Source organism: Alosa pseudoharengus, unplaced genomic scaffold (assembly GCF_046254945.1).
Source record: "Alosa pseudoharengus isolate Yale_2024_CS ecotype anadromous, Long Island Sound unplaced genomic scaffold, YU_APseudo_1.1 YU_APseudo_1.1_scf_10, whole genome shotgun sequence".
Taxonomy (NCBI): Eukaryota; Metazoa; Chordata; class Actinopteri; order Clupeiformes; family Clupeidae; genus Alosa; species Alosa pseudoharengus.
In genome coordinates this window covers 1,278,352-1,296,468 of record NW_027468565.1, presented here as the reverse complement: position 1 = coordinate 1,296,468, position 18,117 = coordinate 1,278,352, and the positions used below count along the sequence as shown (strand labels likewise).

The window sequence follows — 18,117 nt, the reverse complement described above, 5'->3', positions numbered from 1 at the left end:
TAAACATCCTAAACTATATATTTTCTGAAAGCATTTAACCTGCAGATGAGATATAACACCAGTTAAGACATGTCCCATCTTCCTCCATGCCATGAACAATACATTGCCCTCTATTCTGTATTGGTGAATATAGTGTAAAGCCGATACATTTTGGCATATACAGTCCAGGGAAAACAAATGAAACACCCTAAAATTTATATTTTCTGAAAAGCATATAATCTGTAGATAAGATATAGCACCATTTAAAACATGTCCCATCTTTCTCCATGCCATGAACAATGCATTGCCCTCTATTCTGTATAGGCGAATCTAGTGTAAAGGGGATATATGTTGGCATGTATAGTCCAGGAAAAACAAATTAAACACTCTAAAATATATATTTTCTTAAAGCATATAATCTGTAGATAAGATATAGCACCATTTAAAACATGTCCCATCTTTCTCCATGCCATGAACAATGCATTGCCCTCTATTCTGTATAGGCGAATCTAGTGTAAAGGGGATATATGTTGGCATGTATAGTCCAGGAAAAACAAATTAAACACTCTAAAATATATATTTTCTTAAAGCATATAATCTGTAGATAAGATATAACACCATTTAAAACATGTCCCATCTTCCTCCATGAATGCACAATACAATGTCCTCTATTCTGTATAGGTGAATCTAGTGTAAAGGGGATATATGTTGGCATGTACAGTCCAGGAAAAACAAATTAAACACTCTAAAATATATATTTTCTGAAAGCATATAATCTGTAGATAAAATATACACAATTTAAAACATGTCCCATCTTCCTCCATGAATGCACAAGACATTGCCCTCTATTCTGTATAGGCGAATCTAGTGTAAAGCGGATACATGTTGGCCTCTTTTGTCCAGGGAAAACAGATTAAACATCCTAAACTATATATTTTCTGAAAGCATTTAACCTGCAGATGAGATATAACACCAGTTAAGACATGTCCCATCTTCCTCCATGCCATGAACAATACATTGCCCTCTATTCTGTATTGGTGAATCTTGTGTAAAGGGGATACATTTTAGCCTATATTGTCCAGGCAAAACAGATTAAACACCCAAAACAATATATTTTCTGAACGCATATAAACTGTAGATAAGATATAACACCATTTAAAATATGTCCCATCTTCCTCCATGAATGCACAATACAATGCCCTCTATTCTGTATAGGCGAATCTAGTGTAAAGGGGATATATGTTGGCATGTATAGTCCAGGAAAAACAAATTAAACACTCTAAAATATATATTTTCTGAAAGCATATAATCTGTAGATAAGATATAACACCATTTAAAACATGTCCCATCTTCCTCCATGAATGCACAATACAATGCCCTCTATTCTGTATAGGCGAATCTAGTGTAAAGGGGATATATGTTGGCATGTACAGTCCAGGAAAAACAAATTAAACACTCTAAAATATATATTTTCTGAAAGCATATAATCTGTAGATAAAATATAGCACAATTTAAAACATGTCCCATCTTCCTCCATGAATGCACAAGACATTGCCCTCTATTCTCTATAGGCGAATCTAGTGTAAAGCGGATACATGTTGGCCTCTTTTGTCCAGGGAAAACAGATTAAACATCCTAAACTATATATTTTCTGAAAGCATTTAACCTGCAGATGAGATATAACACCAGTTAAGATATGTCCCATCTTCCTCCATGCCATGAACAATACATTGCCCTCTATTCTGTATTGGTGAATCTAGTGTAAAGCAGATACATTTTGGCATGTACAGTCCAGGGAAAACAAATCAAACACCCTAAACTACATATTTTCTGAAAGCATATAACCTGCAGATTAGATATAACACCAGTTAAGACATGTCCCATCTTCCTCCATGCCATGAACAATGCATTGCCCTCTATTCTGTATAGGCGAATCTAGTGTAAAGGGGATACATTTTAGCCTATATTGTCCAGGCAAAACAGATTAAACACCCCAAACCATATATTTTCTAAAAACATATAACCTCTAGATGAGATATAACACCAGTTAAGACATGTCTTATTTTCCTCCATGCCATGGAGATGGTTAATAATCCTATATTGCATTTGCTCTGTATTAAAACGCATTGATTTTAATTTATGGCTGAAAAAGGTAGAGCATTGAAATATTTTCTATTTTAACATTTAAAATCCTATTCTTGTTTAATTTGACCATCATTTGATATCAATTTCACCCCTGTAGGCTGAATAGTAATTGAGATATAGCCATTCTAACCTTTTGACAGCCATTTTGGCGGCCATTTTGAAAATGACCCCTTTCCCAAGGTCAGATTTTACTAGATTTTTAGTATGTTATTTAGCATGTCCAACAGTACCAGAATCCATAAAAAAAACTTTTGTATCAATTTTTTTGACGTTGAACCCTATATTGACCCGCCTAAAGTGTTATTTCAGATAGATTCAGATAGATTGCGTCTTGTCTGTTAACAAATCATTGCCGTCATCGTGGCCTACTCGCGGTTATGGAAATGCACTATGCCATTTATATAGCTAGAATAATACATGTTTCCAATGATATAATGTTTCTAAAACTGCTTTCCATGTCTCACCTGCATAAAATATAGTAGGCTATAAACATAGATATGTGTGCATTTACTTAGAATACATGGGGTTGCCTGGTCGAGAGGACAGCTTCATTCGTCCCTCAATAGACATTCAGCAATAGCTGGCTGTTTTGCTTCCATTACAAACAAACATGCAATGTGAAAGTCTGGGATTGGGGAGAGCACTTAGTATGCCTAGTCTAGTGCATAAGCATGAAGTCGAACCTTTAGATGAAAAACACTCTTTAATAGCCTACATGTACAACAGTGGTCACCAACCTTTTTGAGCCCAAGATCTACCTTGAAGCGTCAAAAGAAAATCAAAGCTAAAATACTTCCAATTTAAGGCCTTTTATTTAGGCAAATGTATCAGGTCAAAAATATCACATTCTCCACCCCCTTATACAGGCGTCAATGAGATAACAACACTTTAACTTAATCTTTACTTACAAGATTTTGGTTTTGATTTTCTAATTGGAGTAAGTGTTTGTGACAATATGTCATGATAAATTTGATGTTTGATCGCTGTTTTGGTATGGTAGATGACAAATAGCAGAATTCAGACTGTCCATGTGTCACACACTTATAAAAAATGGCAATTGTTAAGAATTGATATGGAAATGTTGTAGGTCTTGTAGGTTCAAGTTCTGTCATATTAAATTTATTGGATTTGTATTTATCTTTTGACATAAAATAATCATCCAAACTTAAAAAATGTCATATGGTGTGACTGTCCACCATGTGTGCGAACTTCCTAAAAAGAGTGTATATCCATAAAAGTATAATTACTTTAAAGTTTTACCATGCATATAAAATAATTGGATGTTTTTTACAACCACAGAATGTTTATGCATGCTGTCCAACTAAGTTATAATCAAATATATTTTGTCCATAAAATGGTTGTCATATGGCGTGACACTATATTGTATATTTTGACCGGGCATTCATTTGGACATTATTATTGTGAAGAGGACCCTGCTTAACCAGGAAGTAACAATAGAATGTCAGGAGTAATTGGCATGGTCAAGAGGTGAGTTCTGCTTTTTAGATTTTTATATAAAAAGCTTTAAATTGAACATCATCAATCGTGGCCAAATTTTAGTGTCTTATGGTGTGACATCCTAAATCCCAAACCACCTAAAAAGTAGCTATTTTTCACAAATATTCTTCATGAATTCTTAAAAAGCACTGCTGCCATGTGGTCAGTTGCATGCTAAATAATAGTTAGCTGTATTTAACTGTCTAGAAAATTAGCTTAACTGTCAAAATGTCATATAGTGTGACGCTGCATCATATGGTGTGACAGCTTTTTTCAATTCACACTATATGACATTTCTGTCACACCCTATGACCAAATTGCATTTTTACATAAAAGTTCTTGTAAAAACATGTTTTAAATTCAGATATTATATGTTTTTTTGTTAAATCTGTGATAATTGGGGGAAAAAATACTAAACTTTCATCTATTTTGCTGTTACACACATACACCATTCATACAGTGACTTCAAAATTAATTGTTAATGATTTTATTGTCATTAAAAACCCTGTTTTGCTCTGACACATGGTGGAGTGGTGCAGTTCATCATATGGCGTGACATTAAATAATGTCACAAAAAAAGACTTTATAATTGAAAAATCATTAAAACATCAATAGCACACAAAGGAAATGGTATCTGCAAGAACCTCAAGAATTTTGAGTGAGTTCTTACAAGAAATATCAGAATTAAGCTAAAATATCTGGTAGGAGCATTCTCCACCTTGACAAAATAACTTGTTAAATGTTAGGTTTTTCTTCTAAATATTCACAAGGAAATGTTGCATATCAAAGCAAACGTGATTAAAATGTACAGTGACATACATTAAAGTAGAAAAAAGTATCTAATTTTCATTTTATTTCAAATTATTTTCACGTCACACCATATGACAATTTTAGGCACTAACATGACAAATTCACATATAAATATATATTTCACTTTTTTTTTGAAAAAAAAAATGTATATTAGTCAACTTTAGAGATACAGCAACACATATAAACACTTTTTAGGGATGATATTTGAAGTTTTTTTTAAATTCTTTTTTTCAGGCTTATTTGTCATCCACCCATGAAGCATCTTTCACGTAATTAATGCGTACTCTAGAAAGTGAAAGTAACCTAAGCCTTGGCCTACAATGCACTCCGTGTCTGTGCACGTCCGCAATCGATTACATTCTTCAAATGGAGAACAAATTCCTGATCGCTAAACTTTTGTTTTTTTATTTTCTGTCAGTTAGCAGTTGATATAGAAGCATCTAACATAATTTAACTTCAGCGGTGACAAGTCCTGTTGCGAGAGTGAGAGAGAGCGCACCTGCAAAGTGGTGCTGTGCGCGTGTGTCTGCATGGGGTTACGTTCGGTTCAAGTCAGAAGTTGGTTCGTCTGGTCCCGCATTCACACTGCTCCATTATTAGATTAACATTATCAGACAGCACTGTAAATGTATGCAGGAATTTCTCGCATTATGATGGCTAGGTCTTGAATAAATCATAAATCATGCGCTATCCTATCCCACGCTGAAATGTAGGCTACGCCCTGTAAACGTTGGCGTACGTTCCCTGTTATTCTCGGGATCTACTGGGCAAGTCCTAAAGATCTACTGGTCAATCGCGATCGACGGGTTGGCGACCACTGGCCTACAATAAATAAATCCACCTTGACAAAATAACTTATAATAAATAATGAAGTTTATTTTTGACCATCGCATTTATTGCCTGTAACTCCGTGATAAAAGGACGTAACAGGAAAATATTTGGCTGAGCAACGGAGGTTAATAATGTTCTATGTTTTGTCCACATGATAGGTCTATCGTTGTTGCACTCGAAGAAAACTGGAATGTTTCATTCGTCCTCCTTTAATCGTCCCGGTTGTAGCCTACCCTACTTTGGAGTGGTCGTTCTCTCTCCAAACTAACTTTAATGTTGACACGTCGAGATTAAAGTCGACATGATATTTCAACTTTATTCTCGAAATGTCGAGTTACGATGGAGTATTAGGGCCACACATGAAGATTTTTTTTTTTTTGCCATGACTAGATTAAACTCGACATGTCGACTTTAAAGTCGCCATGTCGACATTAAACTCGACATTTCGAAAATAAAGTTGAAACATCATGTCGACTTTAAAGTCGACACGTCGAGTAAAGTCGACATCCTGCCGACATTAAACTTGAAATACAGTTTAAACATAACCTACAGTTTAAGCTATGTAGCCTACACTAACACACAATATGTGACAATCATGAATAATAGGCCTAGCAGCTACTTCAAATAGGTGTTATTTCAGATAGATTGCTGCTATCTTGTCTGTTAAGAACTCATTGCTGTCGTTCACCATCATCAAACAACTCATTGTGTTGTGTCATCGAAGCGCATACTGTATGTAGGCTTCATGCAATGTGAAAGTCTGGGATTGGGGAGAGCACTTAATATGCCTAGTCTAGGCTACTGAATAAGCATGAAGTCGAACCTTTAGATGAAAAAACACTCTTTAATTATAGGCCTACAATAAATAAATAAACCGCTAATGAAGTTTACTTTTGACCATCGCATTTATCGCCTTTAACTCTGTGATAAAAGGACGTAACAAGAAAGTATCTGGCTGAGCAACGGAGGTTAGGCCTATGTACTATGTTTTGTCCAAATGATGTATGTCTATCGTTGTTGCACTCGAAGAAAACTGGAATGTTTCGTCCTCCTTTTCAATCGTCCCGGTTGTAGGCTACCCTAATTTGGACGGTCGTTCTCTCTCCAAACTATTCTCAAAATGTTGAGTTTAATGTCGACACGTTGAGATTAAAGTCGACATGACATTTCAACTTTATTCTCGAAATGTTGAGTTTAATGTCGACATGGCGACTTTAAAGTCGACATGTCGAGTTTTATCTCGTCATGGCAAAATATTTTTTTTCTTCATGTGTGTCCCTAATACTCGCACCCGACTAGCCAAACAATGAAAAAAAGTTTGACTTATAGTCCAGAAAATACGGTAATATAATTTTAATCATGTGATAAAATGACAACGAAAAAAAAAATATTCATCGTTTGACAGCCCTAATAAAAAATAAAAGACTGAAATATACCATTTACATAAGTATTCACACCTTTTGTTATGACACTTGCAATTGAGCTCTGGTGTATGTATCTTACTTCTATCAATGGTCCTTGAGATGCTTCTACAACTTGATCGGAGTCCACCTGTGCCTAAATTAATTCACTATAGGAGAGGCACACATTTCTTTATATAAGGTCTCAGTTGATGGTGTATGTCAGATTAAAAACCAAGCCACGAGGTCGAGAGAATTGTCCGTAGACCTACGAGACAGGGTTGTGTGAAGATACAGATCTGGGGAAGGGTACAAGAAAATTTCTGCAGCATTGAAAATGCCCAAGAGCATGGAAGCCTCCATCATTCTTAAATGGAAAAGTTTAGAGCAACCAACAGTCTCCCTAGATCTGGCCGTTCAGCCTAAATGAGTAATCCGGGACAAGGGCATTGGTCAGACAGGTAGGACCCGATGGTCACTATGAATGAGATCTAGAGATCCTTTGAGAAGATGAGAGAAGCGTAAAGAAGGACAAAACAAAGACTGAACTATTTGGCCGAAATTCCCAATGGAAGAAACCAGGCACTGAGCTGCACTTCTTTACACTTCTCTCATCTTCTCAAATTAAATCTCATCTTCGGCCAAATTAATCAAATGTGATAGATATTCTAAACACTGCATCAGAAATTCATAGTAGTAGTTGTAGTTGGCCTGACTAATCCACTTTCCACTGCGGTGGAGCACCTTCCAAAACATTGTGACATCCTTAACTTAGTTGTAATTCATAACGACACGCATAGCTTTTAGGATGTTTTTTATTGACTTCCAGTAAAATTGCCATAGGCTGTTTGAAATGGAGAGCAGCGGCTTGCTGCCGTGGTAGAGAGCTGTCTCATATGACATAATTTTGGATTGAATGTATCTTTTCAGAATGATCGTTTCGAACAGTCTCTTAAGAGAACACTATCACTACGGTATGATGTTAGCACAAGCAAGAACACAGATATTCATGAGCAGACATTAAACAAGTTTGCAGGCTAAAAGTAGAAAGTTGTCTGACATACGTGCCGTGTAAATCAGACCAGTGGGGTGTACTACGAATCTCGATTAGTGGGTTAGCGAGGTATGTTGCACTCAAAGCCAGGCTATGCTGTGACACGAAAGTGGATCTGTTTTAGTGTCGCTATATCACCATGGTATCTTATGCTGTCAACCAAACCTGGGGGGTATTCCATCAACCTCGCTAAAGGCCAAACCTGGCTTATTTCGATAAGTCTCGCTAATTTTATTGAGAATTCCGTTCCATTAAGGAGGTTAACGTGAATCCCAGTTTGGTAACCATGGGAATTTATGCCACAGAACTAACCTGCTCCGTAGCAGGTTAACTTTCAAGCTAAATTAAGCTGTGTTGCAAAAAAAAAAACAATCAGTTGGAAAACGAGTCCAAAAAGATGGTTCCGTCAACCTGTGCTCTCGTCACCTGTAGCCTACAACTTCAAAAATAGAAGTAGGCCTATATAAATGTTTTTTTCCGACAGTGTACCAAGCATGGATTTACACATTCACTAGCTCCAAAAAATGTATGAAGATTATACGATTAAAAATGTTTTAACTTCACATGCATGTGGTTTTAGGAATCGTGCTACTCTGCATTACTTACGTTCGGTGGTGGTGTAACGTGCAACGAGACGGCATAGGAAAGGAATTACGTTCTTGCGTGTTCGCAGGTTCGCTTCTCATACGAAGTATTAAGGCTACAATGTTTATCACCTTGACAATGGCATTTTTAGTTATAATCTTTGACGAAAGACATATGTCCACTGCTGATAAAGGGTCATGCACATTTGGTAGGCTGTCCAGTGACAGCTTTGCCAGTGGGCTATATTATATATCATGCAAGCCAAAGGATAATTATTCTGTAGCCTAGGCAGCTAATAATTAAAACTGCTTCATGTGTCGACGATTGTTCATGAATGTCAAATCAACTGTGTGCTACACAGATTAAATACTAGGCATAAATTGAATTGAAAGCCATTGCCTTTCAGATACTTTTATTTCAAACACTTTGGGACTTATGGGAGACAATAGGCTATTATGTTGATAGGCCTACTAATTTATTTTATGACCACCTACACCTAGACAATAATTTGGAGTGAACTCTTTTAATATAAGAACGTAGGCTATAGATAGTTTTGAATATATGGCAAAGTTGTTTTTGAGTTTATACTATTTATTCATTCACTGTTTTCAAGAGTGAAGCCAATCCAACTCGCAATTGATTTCAAACCATTAGCATTGTTGTTTTAAATGTATGCTTTCATTATTCTCCAATTTCTGTAGGCAATCTATTTTTTTCTCTCGATGTTAAATTTGATGACTTTCGATGAAAATCCTGTAGATGGCGCTTGCCTATCGAACAGAAATCATCTAGTATTGTCTTAATTTTACGACATATATCGTCTTTTCGTCAATCTACTGTTTTGGTCTACTTTTCTACCTCGTAAACGAGCAGAGATGAAGCTGAACTAAACCTCGATTGAATAAACGAGGCCAAGATGCCGCTAACTTGAGTTAATGGAACGGCTTCAGCCCCAAGTGAAAGTCTACGCTAGTTCAAGCCAGGCTATTTCTGAAAGGAGAATGTTGAGAAATGAACGTTCTAAAGAATATCTGGGTTCATTGAATTCAACATAGAATTTTAGAACCTTCAATTGTTGCGGAACTTAGAACGTTCAAAAACCTACACCTTTAAGGGTTAAGCGCCGCCTTCATTAGCGAGGTTGATGGAATATCCCCCAGATGACACAGGTGGCTGCTGATTGTGGTAAAATATAATTTGTTCTACATTGTTTTGGATTGTTTCAAGATGTAGCGAGAAATAAACACTGTACTATCTGAATATACCATTGTTGTAACCATTGATAGTGTCTGTGGGGTATACTACGAAGCATGTTAGACATATCTAGGCTATGTAGACATATCGAGGCTTGACAATGCCTTGACTCAGGGGTATACGTTAAGTGATACTACGATTGCAGTTATGTGATATATTTGTCAAACTAGGCTTTCAGCTCAGCTCTGTGCGCGTTCTCGGTGTTGGGATGACTTTGGCCAATCGTGTAACGTGGAGACGCACAAGACCGCCTCTATTTAAAAACAATTACTTCCGCATTCATGAGCGATAGCTTAATCTACACTGCGGTCATTTTTTTGTGTCTAACCTTTAACATCAAATAAATCAATTGTCATCAGTTGTTGTATGGTATTCACGTCCATAGTGGGATATTTGCACGCACAGCACTATAGATACAGTCGGTTAAGACGTTCGGAAAGGTTACCGCCCCCCACGAGGGGGAAAGCATGCTAACCTCACACAATGGAAGTCAATGGGCGAATTAGCTAACAGTTAGACTTTATACATTCGTTTTACATTCAGGTGGAGTTCTGCTTGTTTCTGAACACAATAATTTGAAGGAATTGTGTTTACTTAACTGCCCAGTGTATGCTAACAACTTAATTCACCCTCGATTGCCCAATGTTGACGACAAATTTCTCTGGAAGCTATATTCAATGGTAGCATCATTAGGTTGCTAACTGGCTAACTTTATATCGTCAGTGTAACATAACCAACTGGTACACATTACTTGTTAAAACTATTCCCACGGCCATTGTAGAGAATGTGCATTCATGTGAGAATAAATTCAGATGCAACTTACGAGTATGTGATGTTAAGGCAAAAGGGTTAGCTTGCTAAACCGAGCTACACAGTCCGGCCATTGAAAGCAGTTCTACAATGAGTACACTCGAGACAGTTCTGGCCGTTTAACTGGAATTAGCAAAATGAGGGAACTTAATGTTACCCTTAACCTCCTTGACACACAGATAACTCTCAGTTGAAACGTGTTTGTGCCGTTTAGTGATGTTTGCTAAAAGATTTAATATTTTTATAGGTGCTTTCTGTACTCAAGCCGGTGCACCTCCATTAGTTTACATGCAATCTAAACTTTTCAGCCACGGTAACCACGGCAACTGGGGGCGGTAACCACGATTATGACTAGTATCCGACTCTATGTATTAAAGCGCATTCGAGATCCAAAATGTTAGTAGAGGCGGAGCTCCATCTGTAAGATATATGACAGAATCCTACACGTGAGATAACTTAGTTTTTAAGACAATTGATTGGCCAGTGGGCAGTAGATTACACGATTTGAGCTATAACTTAGCACCATAGACTGTAAAAAATATGGACAAAGCGTCTGTGACGTCACCCATAGATTTTCTGAAGAACGGTTGTCACTCCCCGATGTGAGTCGCTACCCGATGTGAGTCACGCATGCTCAGATTGATAGGTTTTACGGCATAACGCCAAGGGATCCAACTGAAATCCATAAAATAATTCACTTTTCTGTTTCAAAAACGTTTTAGCTATCTAAGATTGTTTGATTGCTAACGTTAGCAAACGCCATTCAAGTGACAGCCTTTGTTGTGCTTGATTGCTTACTTACTTGCCAGCAGTGAACAAACTTCGTTATGTAGGTCAATTTTTATTGATATTACAGAAGTCTCTCGCTAGCAGGCTACTTCAGCCTCTAATCTAGAACTGACATTATTGATCATGCCGTGAAAATGTGATGCCTTACGCTAAATAATACATTACTGCTGTGTAGGCTAATGTCATTATTCTGTGGCTAACAGCACAGGTAGTCGCAAAGTAGCAAAGTGACGCGCATGCGCGACTCACATCCGGTAGCGACTCACATCGGGGAGTGACAACGGTTATGAAGCCGTTTATGGGGGGTATGGGCGGCGCCATCTTGGAAAACGTTGGGAAATCCTAACCCCGCCTACCTCCTAGCCAATCCATATATGGGTAAAAGGGCGGGGCTTTGTATGAGACTGAGCAAGCCGGTGAACCCGCCTCGTCGTCAGCCGAGCAACCTCAGCTAACGTTAGCCTACAAGATGGACTGGCACAGACGTTGCTGTAACATTGCTGGTAAGTTTGATCTGCTAACGTGAAGTTCATGTATGTTTCTTAATGCCATGTTCAGACACTTTTTAATGTTGTATGCTGAAAGGTTATATTCGGGTGAACGGTTGAAAAGTTGAGAATGAAGAGTTGAGTTTGCAGATTCTAGCTTCTAGATAAAATAAACTAACGTTAGCTATCCCTCCCTTGCTGAAGTTACGGTCAACTAACGTAGAGTAATCTAGCGTTACAGGTTTACCAACTCACGTAGAGTAACTTAGCAGTTTACAGGTTTAGCAACTCATACTGACAAAAATGTATCTTTGCCTTTATTGTTTTGTAATTAACGTTATCCATCTCATATTCTCAGTGGCAGCCATCATTGTAACGTTAATTAATTTACGATAACATCAGCCAGCTCGCTGTATTCTGTCAACGTATGGTGTGAATTGATAACAAAATCGTAGGGTATTAGTTAACTTGTACATCATTAATTATTTTCGATTAACTCTTAATATCACGTTTTGAAATCGCTATATTGCTCTAAAGTTGTCAGTGGTAGTTTGGTCTAAGATGACATTGAAATTTCTCATCGGTGGCCATTTCACGATCCAGCGTTCATGTTCGGTTAGCTTGCCTTATTTCCCCTTGTCAGGCTATTATCAAAACGTTAAATCCAGTTAGTGTCCGGTGTTTGGCATAACAATGCCAATATTAGTGTACTTTGTCACTGAAGACCCATTTCAAATCGCACAATAGTACTACAGCATTGTACAACAACTGTAATTTTGTTGATTACAACAAGTGGTGTTGGTTTGCATTATTGTATTATCTTGTAAGTAGTTATGACTAATAAAATGTTTACCTTTCTGTTTTGGCAGTTCACCATGGGGAGGAGGCGGCAAGGAGGTCCATGGGCTCTTAACCTGGGACTAGAGGTCCAGGTGAAGTGGTTTGGCTGGGGTGTGGTGATATTGAACCCATTAAGACTATACAGTACATTTCACTTTATGTCTATTGATGGTTATGTTGGAATGTTACACCTACCCTTTACTTATGCCAAACCCTAATTTTGTTCTTTAAATATCAGAATCAGAAAGCAAACTTACTGTTGATGGCACTGAACTTGGAAATGTTTATGGAACTTTTCTGAACTGTGAATTACATTAAAACTAATGCCAGTATTTAGTTTTGTTAGTTTTTCTTATCTTCAGCTGTCTATTGTACAGTGGAGTTTTGTTATATGTTTATACTTATATTTACCATTTCTGCTGTAAGTGCATGTTGTGTGTGATGTCTGTATGCTACTGAGACCTTGAATTTCCCCTTGGAGATCAATAAAGTATCTATCTATCTATCAAACCAATTTGCCTGTGCTCTCAAAAACATTTATACAAATCTGTCAGCTTCAGTCAGTAGGTTGAATTGAAGACCCAGATGCAGAAGTAAAGGTGTTTTTTTTACTTGTATATCTTGAGCATTACAGGTAACCACTGAATTTGTGAAACTAAAATAACAAAAACTAATATGTACTAAGCTAGTACATAGTCAATACATATTAGATCACTTTAAAGACTGACAGATGCAAATGCTGTAAATAAAGGTAATCAAGGGGTCTGCTGGTGAACAAAGTCTTTGAAGTCAGAAGCTGCCACTGCTCAATGACTTGTGCCCCATCTGGTAGGATTTCAAAATGTTCCAGATCTGAAAACAGAAATATTGGTATATGTCACATCCTTGAACTTACTGCAAACTATGAACAAGTGGTCACAAATTAAGCTAAAAAATACTCCCAATATGTATAATGAACAAACTCACAGAACACTTAGCTGAATGGGGACAGGACAGGCGTATTCAACTATTTGCACATGTCCTGTTTATGCAGGCAATAAGCAAAACCAAATTTGGTGTATTCAAAGTTCTGTAGAACAACCATTTCTTGTATTTTAATGTTTTCAGTGGAACAGTGTAAGCTCATGTCTACACCCCATTGAGGTAGTTATTAACAGTTAGGCCAAGGTCCAGTCAAACAATAGCCAGTCACTGATGCCATATTCTTTAATTATCCAATCTGTATCCAACCAAAACCTGCTGATTTAAAGGCTACTTTCCATGTGTGACTTATCAAAAGAGGTCATGATAATTATTGCACAGATGTGCCCCGGACTGCTCACAATAAAAGGCCACTCTAAATGTCTGAAATGCATTCATGTTTGTTCAGTATGCTAACCATGTCTGGAATAGACAGCTAGGCCAATTGAATCCAGTAGGTTGCTCCATTTAAATGTATGAAAAATGTCAAAGTACCACGGAATCAGTTCTGAAGTGATGCTTCTGAGTCGACTGCACAGACGAGAAGTGAAGTAGAGGGTGACACGGGAAGCAATTTTCACTCCCGTCCCATCCCGAGCCCGCACAAATACTCCCGTCATATCCCGATCACGTGACAGCCCCCCCAAAAAAATTCTGTCCCGCAAAATCCCGAGAGAAAGACTCCCGAATCCCGTCCCGCTCCCTATGTTGATGTCTAAAGTTATCCGACTGTTAGGCTACAGTAGCGTGCGGTGACCATACATTTTGGTAGGGCAGAAAGCCTTGTCTAACTTTTCTTTAATAGCCGATCATTTTGGGCTATATTAAAATTACATATTTTACAGTACTTTGCTGTAGGCTATGCTTAAATCATTTCATAGTTAGATCTCATCCCATCAGTTAAGTTTGCACCGTTCTCATCACGTTAAACCAGCGAAGCATAGCAACGTTGCTATGAGTAAACAAAACAATTTTTTGTGTTCCGCCAGGGTTATGCGATAAATATATTGAGGAATGCGATCGTCAAGGTGTCATGCCCCAACATTGCATGACACATTAAACTCAACGAGAATCGCTTTCCCGGACAGCTCGTGCAATTGAATAGAGTTGTCCTTTGCTGATACTTTCGCCTGTAACTGTTTCTTTGCATCCATTTTGCCTTAGGGCCTATCGCTGAAGCTGATTGATTGTGAACAGGGCAGCTGCTTGTCTTGCTCTGATAGGCTACCAATCAACAACAAACGTATTGTGGGTTGTAATTGGTTCTCTTTTCTAAAACGAAATGCCTCACGTCTTTGGGCGCACTCACTGCATTGCAGCGTCATTTTTTAAGTTAATAATCTCTGGCTTCCCGCCAGCTCCCGTTTATTATTTCCTGTCCCGTCCCAATCACGTTACCAACAGTGAAATTTACTCCCGTACTGCGGGAAACCCGCGGGAATACCGTGACCCGCGGGAGTCCCGAAAAATTGTCACCCTCTAAAGTGAAGTTAGGAGTCCAGAGCCCTCTCCAGCACCCAGCCTGTCAGGATCACCTACAGGGAAACTTTGCATAGACAAGAAGTGTTGTTTCAAATTTGTGTTTAACAAATAAACGGCATCAATAAGAGTTTCAGACGTCAGTTATAACTAACAACAGTTATGGTGACTAGCTAACGTTATCGCTCGTTATCAGCTCCATGTTCAACTTAAAGTCAATGGTTCATAGTGGTTCACAATTTTACCTCCACTAGCTAGCTAATGCTTCGGCTGAAGTTATCATCTGAACGAACGCTTTTCTATCTTAAATATGACAACCCAAAGACTATATAAATTGACAACGGACTAAGCATTCACACAGAGTATTTACAAAAGGTTTTTTGACGAGAACACATGCTTTGTTACCCCAGTATGTTTGTGAACTAACGTTAACGTGCTTAACGTTACAGCTGTCTGATTATTGACTAAACACCTGGCTAGTAGCAGCTATGGCAAACGTTAAGCTAACTCACAACGGGAGCACAATCGGTTTTCACTAACGTTAACTTTATTCAAGTTAACTAAATTTATGTGTGTGCTTCAGCCATTCGGTCATCATTTTCGACATAAACTTATTTGAAATGATTTGACGCTAACGTAGCCTATAGCTGCTACAGTGCCCACTAACATGGATGCTATAATGCTAACATCTACGTGAAATAGTAGTGGAATGTAACTTACCTCAAAAACTGGAGCGAAGTCTTCTTAAAGTGTCGGTTAGTAGGCTTCAGTTAATAGCAACCCATTTTATGTCAGATATTTGAATAAACATTTTCAGAAAGGATGTGGTGTGTAGGATCACAGCCAAGACATAATTTCGGAGTTTCCTTCACTCAGCTAGTGACATCGTCTGCTGCCTCGACACCAGCCGTCAATCAAGTTGACCACGCCCTTAATTATTCATACATTTAATATCTAAATGCGATCTAAACTAACGAGTTAGAAAAAAATTCACCCCCCTCACAGTTGTCAGGCATTCGGGAACTACCAACAAATACAATAAAAGTCCATGGGACCAACCTGTAAAAGCATGAATTTATGCTGTGAAAACGGACATTTTAACATGGGGGTCTATGGACATTTGCTCCCTTTTGGGACCTGCCCCTAGCGGATTTTCGATGTATTGCAATTTTTCGCATTTCCGGGTAGGCTTCATTGTTCAAATTACAGGGTTCCTACGCAGTATGGAAAACCTGGAAAAGTATGGAATTTGATTTTAGTAATTTCCAGGTCTGGATAAGTATGGAAAAAAGGAACAAGGGTATGGAGAAATATTTGTGTTTCCAGACTATTGCATCTACAGTACTAATCACATCACTCAGGTCATAATAAACCATTCCTACTGTTGTGTAGCTTAAGATGTCAGTCCACATCATCAAGATACAATTGAATGGGGGTCCTCAGAAAAAAATCTCTCCCGCAAGGGGACCCTGGTACCAAAACCAAATCGAAAACCCCAGCACTATGCACGTGCCCTATACCTAGCTCTGCTATTTTCGGCTAAAACACTGGTAGACTTTTTTGATTTTGTAAGATAAACTGTTATTGCAAACAAATAATACTGTTTACGGTGATTTCTGAGTTTTAGCCTGGAAACCAGACTCTCTGACTTCGCAGAGAGTCTGGCCTAGATCCATAGGCGTTTGTTTATTTCCGGGTGGGAGGGCACAGTTTGAGGTTTAAAATCATTGGAGTTCCTTTGAACCGCTTTGAACCAATCACTAACAACCGGCGTTGCGTCATACAGAGAAGTTTCTCTGCAGCACGCCCATAACAAGCACAGGTGCATCTTATCAGCAAACAATCACACGTTTCATCTGCGTAACTCTCGCCAAAATGCATCATATAGTGTTTTGTGAATGTACCCAAGTCAAACTTTCATATAAATGCATAAGTACGTCCAAAGTAGTGCTGGGCGGTATACCGGTGTATATTTTCATTATGATATGAATTTTTAATATACCGCCATACCGGTGTATTTTATTACACAGCGATTGGGAACGCTGCACCGCGCGACAGTGTTTCACGGCTCCCACACACAGCTGCGTGTTTCGCGTTGCTGGAGACGAATCCCATTCACTTTACATGGGCTCACGTGATCCGTTGCCGAACTGAATTGTGGGTCCGTCGCGTCGCGTTTCTCCCGCCGCTCGCGTTGAGGAGTTCAGCTGTTGCTGCACCGACAGACGGCACCGGCCAATCAAGCCAATCTACGGACGGCACCAACCAATCACATTACGGTTTTACTTCAAGTCATTTGCATAGCTACCGTCGGGAACACCCACTGGCATGCACTGACTGAACGCAGCTGTGTGTGGGAGCCATCAGACGGGACTTTTTTCACACGCACGCATGGTGCCACTGCGAGGCATAGTGAGGGTAAACACAAAACACCTACTTTTTCCCCTGAAGTATGACCCTTAAGGCTTAATTTCTCTTTAGGTAGGGGGTTTATTTAAGGGTGTTTCAATTGTTTCTTTAGTTAAGGAACAACGTTAATGGATACTGCATTGAAAGGGATTTACCGTCACGAAAATTCTATTGAGATTGTTCAACAGCTGTAACTAGCTGGCTAGTAGGTGATGTCGTTCGTTAGCAACCCATCGAACACAGTGAAGTTTAATGTTCTTATCATTCATCTCACCTTAAGAATATTCGCTGAAATGATCCAGATAGCAAGTAAAGCATGTTATAGACATGCACTGAGCAATACTAGCTGGCTAGTTAGAAATGATCCTGACTGTCATCAGTGCACCAAAACAAACTTTTTTGTTAATGTTTTGCCTAGCGAACCGAACCGAAGCTCATGGCAGGCTAACAAGACATCCACATCCACATGAAGTTAACATTAGCCTACCACTAACGTCATGTAAACCACACAATAACATTAAGGCATGTTTCTGATAGGCCTATTTGACAGCATACCTGTCAACACTCTCGTTTTTACCGGGTTCTCCCGTATTTCAAGGTCATCTCCCAGCACCCTCCCGTTTTGTTATTTCTCCCGGAAAACTCCCGTAATTTGCATGGCCATCAAACTTCATTTTAAAATCATTGATGCATTCAGGTTGCCAGATTGTGTATGAAATACACCCTACACATACACGATCACTTAGTTTCAATTTCAACCGTTTTGTCATAGGCTATAACCTGGCAA

The 18,117-nt window shown here is 38.5% G+C and overlaps 1 long non-coding RNA gene across 1 annotated transcript; it reads right to left on the bottom strand.

The window, feature by feature from the left end:
- Nucleotides 1-13,076: 13,076 nt before the first annotated feature.
- LOC143138993 (uncharacterized) lies at nt 13,077-13,995 on the bottom strand. The gene is made up of 2 exons (XR_012990312.1): nt 13,938-13,995; nt 13,077-13,334 (listed from the first exon to the last, which is right to left on the bottom strand). It is a non-coding gene; the product is annotated as an uncharacterized LOC143138993 (long non-coding RNA).
- Between the last annotated feature and the right edge of the window lie 4,122 nt (nt 13,996-18,117).